Source organism: Pongo pygmaeus, chromosome 10 (genome assembly GCF_028885625.2).
Source record: "Pongo pygmaeus isolate AG05252 chromosome 10, NHGRI_mPonPyg2-v2.0_pri, whole genome shotgun sequence".
In the NCBI taxonomy this organism is placed as follows: Eukaryota; Metazoa; Chordata; class Mammalia; order Primates; family Hominidae; genus Pongo; species Pongo pygmaeus.
The window spans coordinates 41,202,883-41,213,881 of record NC_072383.2 but is presented as its reverse complement, the minus strand read 5'-3'; positions in this window follow the sequence as shown (position 1 = coordinate 41,213,881).

Here is a 10,999-nt window from a genome sequence, read left to right as displayed (position 1 = left end):
GCCTAGCAAATTCTCAGTAAATTTCAGCTAGTATTATTACAGTTAGTATTACGTTACTATGCTCCCTGATAAAATTTTTATAATAAAATGGTTAGTGACTTTCCACTGAGGTCTGATCTGACTTAGTCTTAGCATAAAGTAATTACAATTCATATTTTTAGAGTTTTTTTTTTTTTAGTAGTAGAAACAACTATTTTTAAATCTGGGGATTCAGTAGTTCATTCAAATTAGGATCTTTAAGAGCTGTCTGGGTCAGTGTTCCTTAACGTTTTCTACCTGGGAGCAATCTTTAGTAAGAGAACAAAAAGAAAATGAAACTCTATATAATTTCATGCAAAGTTTTTTACATTAATATAAGGGTAGGAAAAGAGGTTGGAGGAAGATATGGGGAGGTAGGAAAATAGGACTTTTTTCCTCCATTTACTTTTGATGTTTGAATTTCAAACATGAGTATATTTGTGTATTATTTTGCAGTTAAAAACATTGAAGATTACATAAAGATCAAAGAGGGAAATTTAAGGGAATTAATGGGTTATGATTGCATTTGTTCAGAATGGTTTTGTTGGCTCATGACAACATTTTGAGAGAGAGAGATTTTTATGCGTTGTACATTTTAATGGCACCAACGGCAGCTAGGATAACTAGTTTAAAGTTTAGGGCCTGTGTTAATAGATTTTGCTTTCTAGTTTCAGAAAGATTCTGTCTTATAGTACTGTTTTAATCTGTTTTTCTAAGCCATCTGATTTATGTATATTTAATAGGCCTCAAAGTAACGTCAAATATATGGCATAATAACCAACAAATATTTGAATATGTGAAAGGTACTGTACAAAATGCTATGGGAAAGACAAAAATAAACAATATCCCTTTCTTTGAGGGATTAACAGTGTTAATATCCCTTGTTTTCATTTGATTTGAAATGCCACTTGCAAATGGAATATGCAGACTAAATGGTAAAGAGAAAAACAAGCAGCATCTTTTCATTTCACTTACAGCTCACTGTATGACCAATAATATGTTACTTGACCTCTCAGCACTCCATTCTAAATCCTTAAATGATATTTATTTAGCATTTCTAAGCATCTTGAGATCTCCTCTTAAAATATGCTTTGAACTATTCAGTCTAAATGCTGCTTTCTAAAAAGCTACTAGTTTAAAGAATGAGAAATGGTGTTAATGGAGTTAATCTTGTGTAATTTCAGTGTGGGTTGTCAAGAATACCTCTAAGTAAAGAAAATGACTCTAATCTTCTTAAGCAATTCATTTTCTCAGCAACTTTGAGGCAGGAGTTAATTTACTCTGCCTGTGTACATAGGCCGTCTCTTACAAAAGAAAAATTTTACTATGGAAAGAAGTCAGAATAGCCATGAAATTATTTAAATTTAGTCTTTAGAACATATTACAAAATATAAGATATATTAAATTGTCTTTTTTGTTAGAAACTCAGCTACCAATGTAGAAATAAAACTCCTGCTGCAAGGATGGAGTTTAGCCATGGAATCAAAACAAGAGCTATTTGGTTATTTTAAAAGAGAAGAGATCAAAGAGCTGGTCACTCCTTAACTAAGGGTGTTTGGGCAGCAGGATAGGGTGAAGAGTGGAGGGGGTTGAACTCAATTCTTTATGCTTTTATACCAAGCCTCCCTTTTCTAATAAGCCTTACTGGCATTTCCTTAGACTAGTTAAGTCAGGATTCTGAGTTTTTTAGTACAATAGGGTTTTAATCTGAGCTGATCATTGTTTCCAATGCCTCCCCTGTGGCAGGGGAACATAAAGGACTAGAGTTCTTTTCTAAAAAGGGAAGATGGATATTTTTCTATAACCTTTATAATTCCCTTATAATAAAATGAATGATAGCTTATAATAAAATGATTTTTTTGCATATGATTTTCAAAAGGAAACATTTATTTTTCTATAAAATATCGCAAAGGAATCAAACACATTTTTATTCTATGTAAATAATAATGTAATTTTCACATTTAGGAGGCAATAGCAAATCTGGGAAGCAGTTATTCTAAGTTGGAAGAGCATTCTCCCAATGCATTGAAAACATTTGATGACTATTTTTTATATCTTCTTTATTTTGATGATTATAATAATGTACTAATTGGGTGGCCTTCGTTTTTCACTCTAGTCAGTCCATCTTGTTTACTATGTCAATTATTCTCCAAAAAGTAGAAATGTCATTGTTATGGGGCCATAGAACATTTCAGAAGCTTCCCAGGATCTAGGCAGTAACAGTCCAAACCCCTCAACATAGCATGTTTACACCTGCAAGTACGGCCCCAAATCTTCAAGTGGCGTCTGTCACTACTCCATAGTATATACCCTTTCTTACAGCTGTTTCACAAATACAGGTTGAATTCCCTTATCTAAAATGTTTGGGACTAAAAGTTTCAGATTTCAGATATGTTTGGATTTTGGAATATTTGTACATGTATAATGAGATACTCTTAGAGTTGGGACCCAAGTCTAAACAAAATTCATTTATGTTTCATATATACCTTATACACATAACCTGAAGGTAATTTATTTTTCCCTTGGGAACACTGAATAGACTATGTGTTGTGCACCTACATTTTGACTGTGACCTATCACATGAAGTCAGGTGTGGAATTTTCCATTTGTGGCATCATGTCAGTACTCAAAAAGTTTTGGATTTCGGAGGATTTTGGATTTTGAATTTTCAGATTAGAGATGCTCAGCCTAATAGCAGATGTTCCCATGTTATACACCTCAACCTCCCATTCCCATTGGCTGGAACATCTCTGCTTATATTAAATGTCTTTTCTGTGAAATCTGTGTTCTCATATCCTTTTGTATAGTTCTCTACCATCTCATTGCTCACATTGTATTGTACTTATTTGATTAAATATCTGGATCATCTACTGTGAATTATTCAAGAGCATTGATCTTTATACCTCTAGCACCTATCAGTGCCTGACATATAACAGGGTTAAAAATGCTGAGTGAATACTGCAAATATACCTTAGCAAATTTATTTGGTGAATACACATCTCAAGAAAGTTCTGAAATAGTTCTTTCCCCTCATAGAAAGTTTAGAGTATTAAAATTGGGTATCATTATAATGCTCTTTCTTTTGTAATAGTTTCATCTTTGCCTTTTATTGAAATATTAAATGCATTGTAGAATTTCATTTAAAATTTAGAACAAGCTGTCAGGTATGATAACTATTCTTATTTAACAAATGAGGATTCTAGGGCTTGAAGAAGTTAAGTAGCTTCCTCTAGGTTGTAAAGAGAGTTTAACCTGGCCTTTTTTGGTTTTAAGGCCATGATGATAACCACTTTGCTCTACTGATTTCTAATGGAAAGTGCTTCAGTTTTCCACTTTGCCTAGCTAGTGATTAATTTCTGCTTATCTCTGAATTTATCTGCATATTTCTAAAACTTTAAGGAAAGTTGGGGAAAATTCACTTTAAGTGTTGTAATGACAATAGCTATCAATCATTGAGTACTGTGTATTAAGCATTTTGTATTTTATCAACAAGTACTTACATGTGGGATAAGTACTGTTATTATTTTCATTTTATAGATGAGGACACATAGAATGCAGTTAGGAAGCTAGAGAAAGAGAAAACATGGAGAATTATCTGGAACTAATAAGACAGTAAAGTATAGATTTAAGAAGTTCAGTGAATCCCAAGCAGTGTAAATTAAAAAACTACATTGAGATACATCATAGTGAATATGCAAAACATCAATAATAAAAAGAAAAACCTTAAAGGCAGCTTTTACAGTATACTGAATGACCAATATACTCAGCAGCCACAGAACCTCCATTCTTTTAAAGCATCCATGGAACATTTATAGAAATTGACTATGCACTGGACTATAAGCATATGCAATAAAATTTCAAATGACTGAAACCATATGAGTATATTCTTTTGCCACAACACAATTAGGCTAGAAATGAACAACAAAAAGATAACAGGAAAATCTCTATATATCGGAAATTAAGAGATACACTTATTTATTTTTTGTTTTTTGAGATGGAGTCTCACTCTATCACCCGTGCAGTGGCACGATCTTGGCTCACTGCAACCTCTGCCTCTTGGGTTCAAGTGATTCTCCTGCATCAGCCTCCCAAGGAGCTAGGATTACAGGCGTGTGCCACCATACCCAGCTAATTTTTGTATTTTTAGTAGAGACGGGATTTCACCATGTTGGCCATGCTGGTCTCAAACTCCTGACCTCAAGTGAACTGCCAGCCTCAGCCTCCCAAAGTGCTGTGATTACAGATGAAGAGATACACTTCTAAGTAATCTATATGTCAAGTAAGACATAACGAAATTAGAAAATATTTTTAAGTCAATGATATTAAACCATACTACACATCAAAACTTGTGAGATGCACTTAAAGCAGCATGTAGAGGGAGATTATATTCATAAATGCTTATGGTAGAAAAGAAGGAAGGCTGTACATTATGTAGCTATGCACCCATCTAAAGAAGTTAGGAAAATGACATCAAATAGAACATCAAAAGAAAGAAGGAAAGGATAACTTAAAACAGAAATGAATGAAATAAAACCAGAATAGAAGAGACGATCTACAAATCCAAAAATTGGCTTATTGAAAATACTAATAGAGCTGACATACCTGTGGTGAGACTGATGGAAATAATGCAGTTACAACTAGCTAATATCATAATTGGAAAGGGAATCACTATAGGTGCTATAAAAATTAAAAAGATAATAGAATATTATGAACGATTTTCTGCCAATATTATTGAAAGTTTAGATAAAATGGAAAATTCATTTAAAAATATAATTTGACAGTATTATGTTATGTGAATACTATAACGATAATCCTGTAATCATTAAATGAACCAGTAGTCTAAAATTTTTCCATATAGGGAAGGTCAGTCCCAGATGGGTTCAATGGTTGGTTTTACTAGACATTCAAAAAAATAATAATTCAAGTCTACACAAACTTTCCTGAGATTAGAAAAAATAAAGAAGAGTCCTCCCACCTGTTTCTTACTTTATGAGACCACACCTAAAAGATAGAAGACTGCTTTGCATCCAAGAAATCCTTCATGAACACGTCTTTAATCACAAGTCCTCAACTCCAAGGTTAGCTTTATTTCAACTTTTTTAATACTTTTCTTACTTTTCTTGATAGCTTTACCACCCATGTATTAATTCCTAAAAAATGCACAGTTTTGTCTGATTTTGAATTTTATGTGAATGGAATTGTACATGTCTGTGTTTGCGTCTTCCTTCTTTTACTCAATACTGTTTCTGAGATCAATCATATTATTTGTTAATATTTTGTGTAGGATTTTTGCATCTCTATTTCAGTGTGAGTTTGGAATGTAAATTTCCATTCTCAGACTATCTTCTGGCCTGAATTTGGTTACATGAGTTACATATGTTCTAAAAATATTATTTACACTTTCAATAAATTTTAAGGACTTTTATATTGTTATGTATCAAATTTTTTAGAATGCAAGAATAAATATTATAAAACATCCTTTGGTTTGAGGAAACTACTAAATCTGTTAATAATCCTTTCAGCTCTATTGAAACAGATTCATTTTTTAAAAGCTGCCCTGTTTTTGCTTTGGGGTTTGGGGAACACACACACACGCAGATGCACACAAACGAACACATATGTTGAACTTGCATATATATATATTTTTTTTCTTGAGATGGAGTCTCACTCTGTCGCCAGGCTGGAGTGCAGTGGCACAATCTCGGCTCACTGCAACCTCCGCCTCCCGGGTTCAAGCAATTCTCCTGCCTCAGCCTCCCGAGTAGCTGGGACTACATGTGTGTGCCACCACGCCCAGCTAATTTTTGTATCTTTAGTAGAGATGAGGTTTTACCATGTTGGCTAGGATGGTCTTGATCTCTTGACTTCTTGATCTGCCCCCTCAGCCTCCCAAAGTGCTGGGATTACAGGTGTGAGCTACTGTGCCCAGCTGGTGAACTTGCATTTTAAATGTAATAAGGGAGTAGTCTATCCTCACCTTCCCAAAGTGCTGGGATTACAGGTGTGAGCTACCGTGCCCAGCTGGTGAACTTGCATTTTAAATGTAATAGGGGAGTAGTCTATGAGAAAACCCTTGGTGATTACCATGACAACAAAGGAAACCATCCATAGAATGAAGACACAACCTACGGAATGGGAGAAAACATTTGGAAACCATACATATCATAAGGGATTAATATCCAAAAGTAATTAATAGCAAGAAAAAAACTTGATTAAAAAATGGACAAAGGACCTGAATAGACATTTCTCAAAGAAAGACATATAAATAACCAATAGGTATATGAAAAAATGTTCAACATCGCTAATCATTAGGGAAATGCAAATCAAAACCACAGTGACTATCACCTCACATCTGTTAGAATGGCTATTATAAAAAAAGATGAAAGATAACAAATCTTGGAAAGGATGTGGAGAAAAGGAAATCCTTGTACATTGTTGGTGGGAATGTAAATTAGTACAGTCATTATAGAAAATAGTATAGAGGCTACTCAAAAAATTAAAAATAGAACTACCATATGCTTCAACAATCTTACTACTGGGCATATATTCAAAGGAAATGAAGTAAGTATATTGAAGAGATCTTTGCACTCCCATGTTTATTGCAGCAGCATTCACAATAGCCACAATACAAACCAACCATTCAGCAGATGAATGGATAAAGAAAATGTGGTACATATACACAATGGAATACTATTAAGCCTTTAAAAAGAAGGAAATTCTGTCATTTGCTATAACATGGATGAACCTGGAGGACCTTTCAATAGCTGTAAACTTTGGATGACTCTAAAAGAAGACTAAAATTTTCCAAAAAATTTTATATGCAGTTAAATAGCATTTACTATTTGCTAGGCACTGTCACAAACACTTTGCCTGTTATTCTTTTAATCCTAAGTTTAGCCAAGAAGTGTATGTACCCATTGCACACACAAAACCCACTATTAAAGTATTATGGTCAGAAAAGCAAGCTCGAATGTCTCATTAAAATTGCAAAAATACTTTATTTTGAAATTTTATACAAATTCTATACTTAATATCTTCCCTAGTAGTTGTATTTTGTTTTTCTTATAATTATGTAAAGAAAGGTAATCATTTTTTCCCCCACTAATACCCCTAATCCTCTCCAGTCTACTTTAGAGTGACACAATTATCGTTTTCTTCATGTGAGGGGAAAAAGTTGGGGAGCAATACACTATATGGAGTCAGATAAAATAGAGGAAGAAGCTGAAGGCAAGATTCCTCATTATTATTAACCATTCTGCATTTTCAGGGTATATTAAAAATAAATAATGTTATAAAATATGATGTCCATATAAAAATGACATTTATTGCCCCGTGTGTTTCTTCTTTGTTTTTCTCTCTCTTTTTGGTCCATGCCCCCATGCTCTCAGCCTTCACTGGACTTGATCAGTTCCACAGCCACAGAAAGCCATAGGTGGTTAGTTGGCTTCATAAGATACTTCTGTGACCTTTGTACTGATGATTACTTAGTGTTCCCAAAAGACAGCTCACTAGGAGCCATCCTTCAACTTCAATGCCTGCTCTAATTTCACAGTGAAATATATCCTTGCACTTATAACCCCCTCATAGCTTATGTAACTCTACTAGGTATACTTGCATGGCTTAGTGCACTAAGAAAAGCTGGGGGCTACTCTACAGTTCACTCTGGCTATTTCTGGAGTTTTAAGGTGTTTATTTTTATTATGCAATCAGTTTTTAGATGATGAATTAAAGTATTTTGATAATCAGCTGAATAGCTCTAGCAATTGCAGTTGAATAGAATTTCTTTTGGTAGGAGCTACTGGGAAATATTCTGTATATGTTCTTTGATAAGAAAAATTAGCAAACTTAGCATTTTCAATCCTTGACTACTGCGTTTACAATTGTATTTCATGTTATCCAAGAGACTAGATAAAACACTGTCTTATGAGACATGAGTTAGAATTTAGATTTCTGCCAAAACACCTTTAGGTGACTTTGATATGAACATAGCTGTGTAAGTGGGGATTTTTCCCCCTTCTGGAAGTCACACAAAAGTAATGAGAAAAATGACGTTAAAAAAACCCCTACAAACAATGTAATAAGCAAATTTAACGAACATCTATGAGCTACCAAGAGCAGATGAGACCTGAAAATTTGCATAGTAGAGAATGAAAAAAGTGGCAAGACTGTTCAATAATAGCGGATCTCAAAAGCAGCAAAACTGCTTTTTCTAAAGAAAAAGAGTTAATTTGCTTATTGTCAAGGGTGTACAAAATTAAGTAAGCAAAACTGGCAGCAGAAACCCTACTGAACCTGACTTGGGGCTAAACAAAGCATCACAAACAGTGGTGTGCTATATTTGTAGAAGTAGAAGAAGGAATCTTTGAGTTATAAAGCTTAGAAGATTTTCTCGGCCTCTCCCTCCTAATCAAGATCTTCCTACAAATAGCTGGTCTGGGAAATTTAACTCATTGAATTACTAGTAATAAAGGATACTGGCATGGCCTCAATACATAGATACTGTAAGATAAACATGTGGAAGAGAGCAGCAAAATTTACCAACAGACTACACAAAGGTGGCCATAAAGAAGATAAAAAATGTGATAAACATAAATTTTTTGTAAAACAATTTCTTTAAAGGATGACTATAAAAAAGAAATGGATCAAGTATAAAAACACAGGAAAGATATGACAAGACAAAAGGAGGAGGAGATGAAACCTGAGATAGTGGATCTTAGGAAATGCAAAAGACAAAAGCAAAATCATCAGAAAAATGGAAATAAATTGAAAGAAGCACAGGTAACAATAGACAATGAGGAAAACAAATTAAGAGAAAACAAAGACTACCACTAGAACAAAATTGAGCTCTCTCAAGTATGAAGATTTAAACATACAACAGATACCCACAAATGCAAGAAAAACAATAAAATGAAATGTTAATGGGTTAGGATATAAAAGACTACAAAAGACCTTTATGTTTGTGTTAACAAGAATCTCTGAGACAAAGCAAAAATTATACTTTCCCATGGAATTACAGAGGGTATTGAATTTAAGGAAAGCTTGATGGACTGACTATAAGGGTAACATAATTTTTTTTTCTTTTTTAAGCAACACAGTCTTGCTATGTTGTTCAGGCTGGAGTGCACTGCCTATTCACAGGTGTGATTATCATAAGGCACTGCAGCCTCAAACTACTGGGCTCAAGCAATCCCCCTGCCACAGTCTCCAAGTAGCTGGGACTACAGGCACATGGCACTGCCCCAGGCTGACATGAATTATTTATGGCTAAGCAGAGAGCCATATTAGCTCCCATTCTAAGGGTAGGTAAACTCAACCTAACATAATCTGTGTACCAGCCTAAGCTCTACTCAAACTCTAGAAAGAGTCAGAATAAACAGCCTTTCTTCCAACAGCCAAATAAGGAAAGAGCTTGTACTGTTTGGGAAATAAATAAAACAAGACACCACTGATATCTTATACTCAATGTTGGGAATTTAATTTTTAAAACAAGGCATTTAATGAAGCAAAAAAGTGTGATCCATAATGAAGAAAACACTTCATGTTAAAATATTGAAGAGCTTCTCCTAAAAGATCGGAAAGAAGGCAAAAATGTCTGCTGTCACCACTTCCATGATAGTAGAGGTCCTAGCCAGGGAGATAAAGGAAGGAAAAGAAATAGCATGTAAATACATAAAGTTTGGAAAGGAATAAATTTTTATCTTTGGAAGACAACATGATGGTGGACATATAAAATGCAAAGGAATCTACAAACAGCCAGAACTGATCGATGCTTTTAGGAAGTTCACAGACTAAAAGGTCAAAGTGCGAAAGTTAACTTTATTTCTGTATAATAGCAACGAATAATTGAACAATGAAAATTTAAAAACAATAATATTTACAATGGCATAAAAGTATAAAACAAATAGGAGTGTATTTAACAAATGGTTACATGTTCTCTACACTGTTAACAAAACATTTCTGAGAGAAAAATTTAAAAGACCTAAATAAATGGATAGATGTATGATGTTCATTGACTGTAAGACTCAATGTTGTTAAAATGGTTTACCCCAAATTGGTATACAGATTAGATTAAATGCCAACCAAAACACAACCTCTGTTTGACAGCCTGTTGTTTGTGTGAAAAATGGTACAAATCAGCAGTCTCCAGCCTTTTTGGCACCAGGAACTGGTTTCGCGGATGACAATTTTTCCATGGACGGGGCGTGGGGATGTGGGGAAATGGTTTTGGGATGAAACTGTTCCACCTCAGATCATCAGGCATTAGGAGCCCAAAACCTAGATCCCCTGCATGCACAGTTCACATAGGATTTGCACTCCTATGAGAATCTAATGCTGCTGCTGATCTGACAGGAGGAAGAGCTCAGGCAGTAATGGTGGCTCGCCTGCCACTCACCGCCGGTTATGTGGCCGGGTTCCTAACAGTGCAGTGCCAGTACCAGTGGGTACCAGTCTGTGGCCCGGGAATTGGGAACCCCTGGAACAATGATTTGGAAAATTGTTTGTCATTTTCTCATAAATTTCACACACACTTACAATATGATTCAGTAATTCCAAACTAGGTATTTACCAAAGATTAATGAAAATACATGCCTACACAAAAGAAGGATAAAAAATGTTCATGGTAACTGAGCTGTGCCGCGGTGGCTCACGCCTGTAATCCCAGCACTTTGGGGGGCCAAGGTGGGCGGATCATGAGGTCAAGAGATTGAGACCATCCTGGCCAACATGGTGAAACCCTGTCTCTACTAAAAATACAAAAAGTTAGCTGGGTGTGGTGGCGGGTGCCTGTATAGTCCCAGCTACTCGGGAGGCTGAGGCAAGAATATCACTTGAACCTGGGAGGTGGAGGTTGCAGTGAGCTGAGATAGTGCCACTGCACTCCAGCCTGGTGACAGAGCGAGACTCCATCTCAATAAATAAATAAATAAATAAATAAATAAATAAATAAATGTTTATGGTAACTTTATAATAGTCAACAACT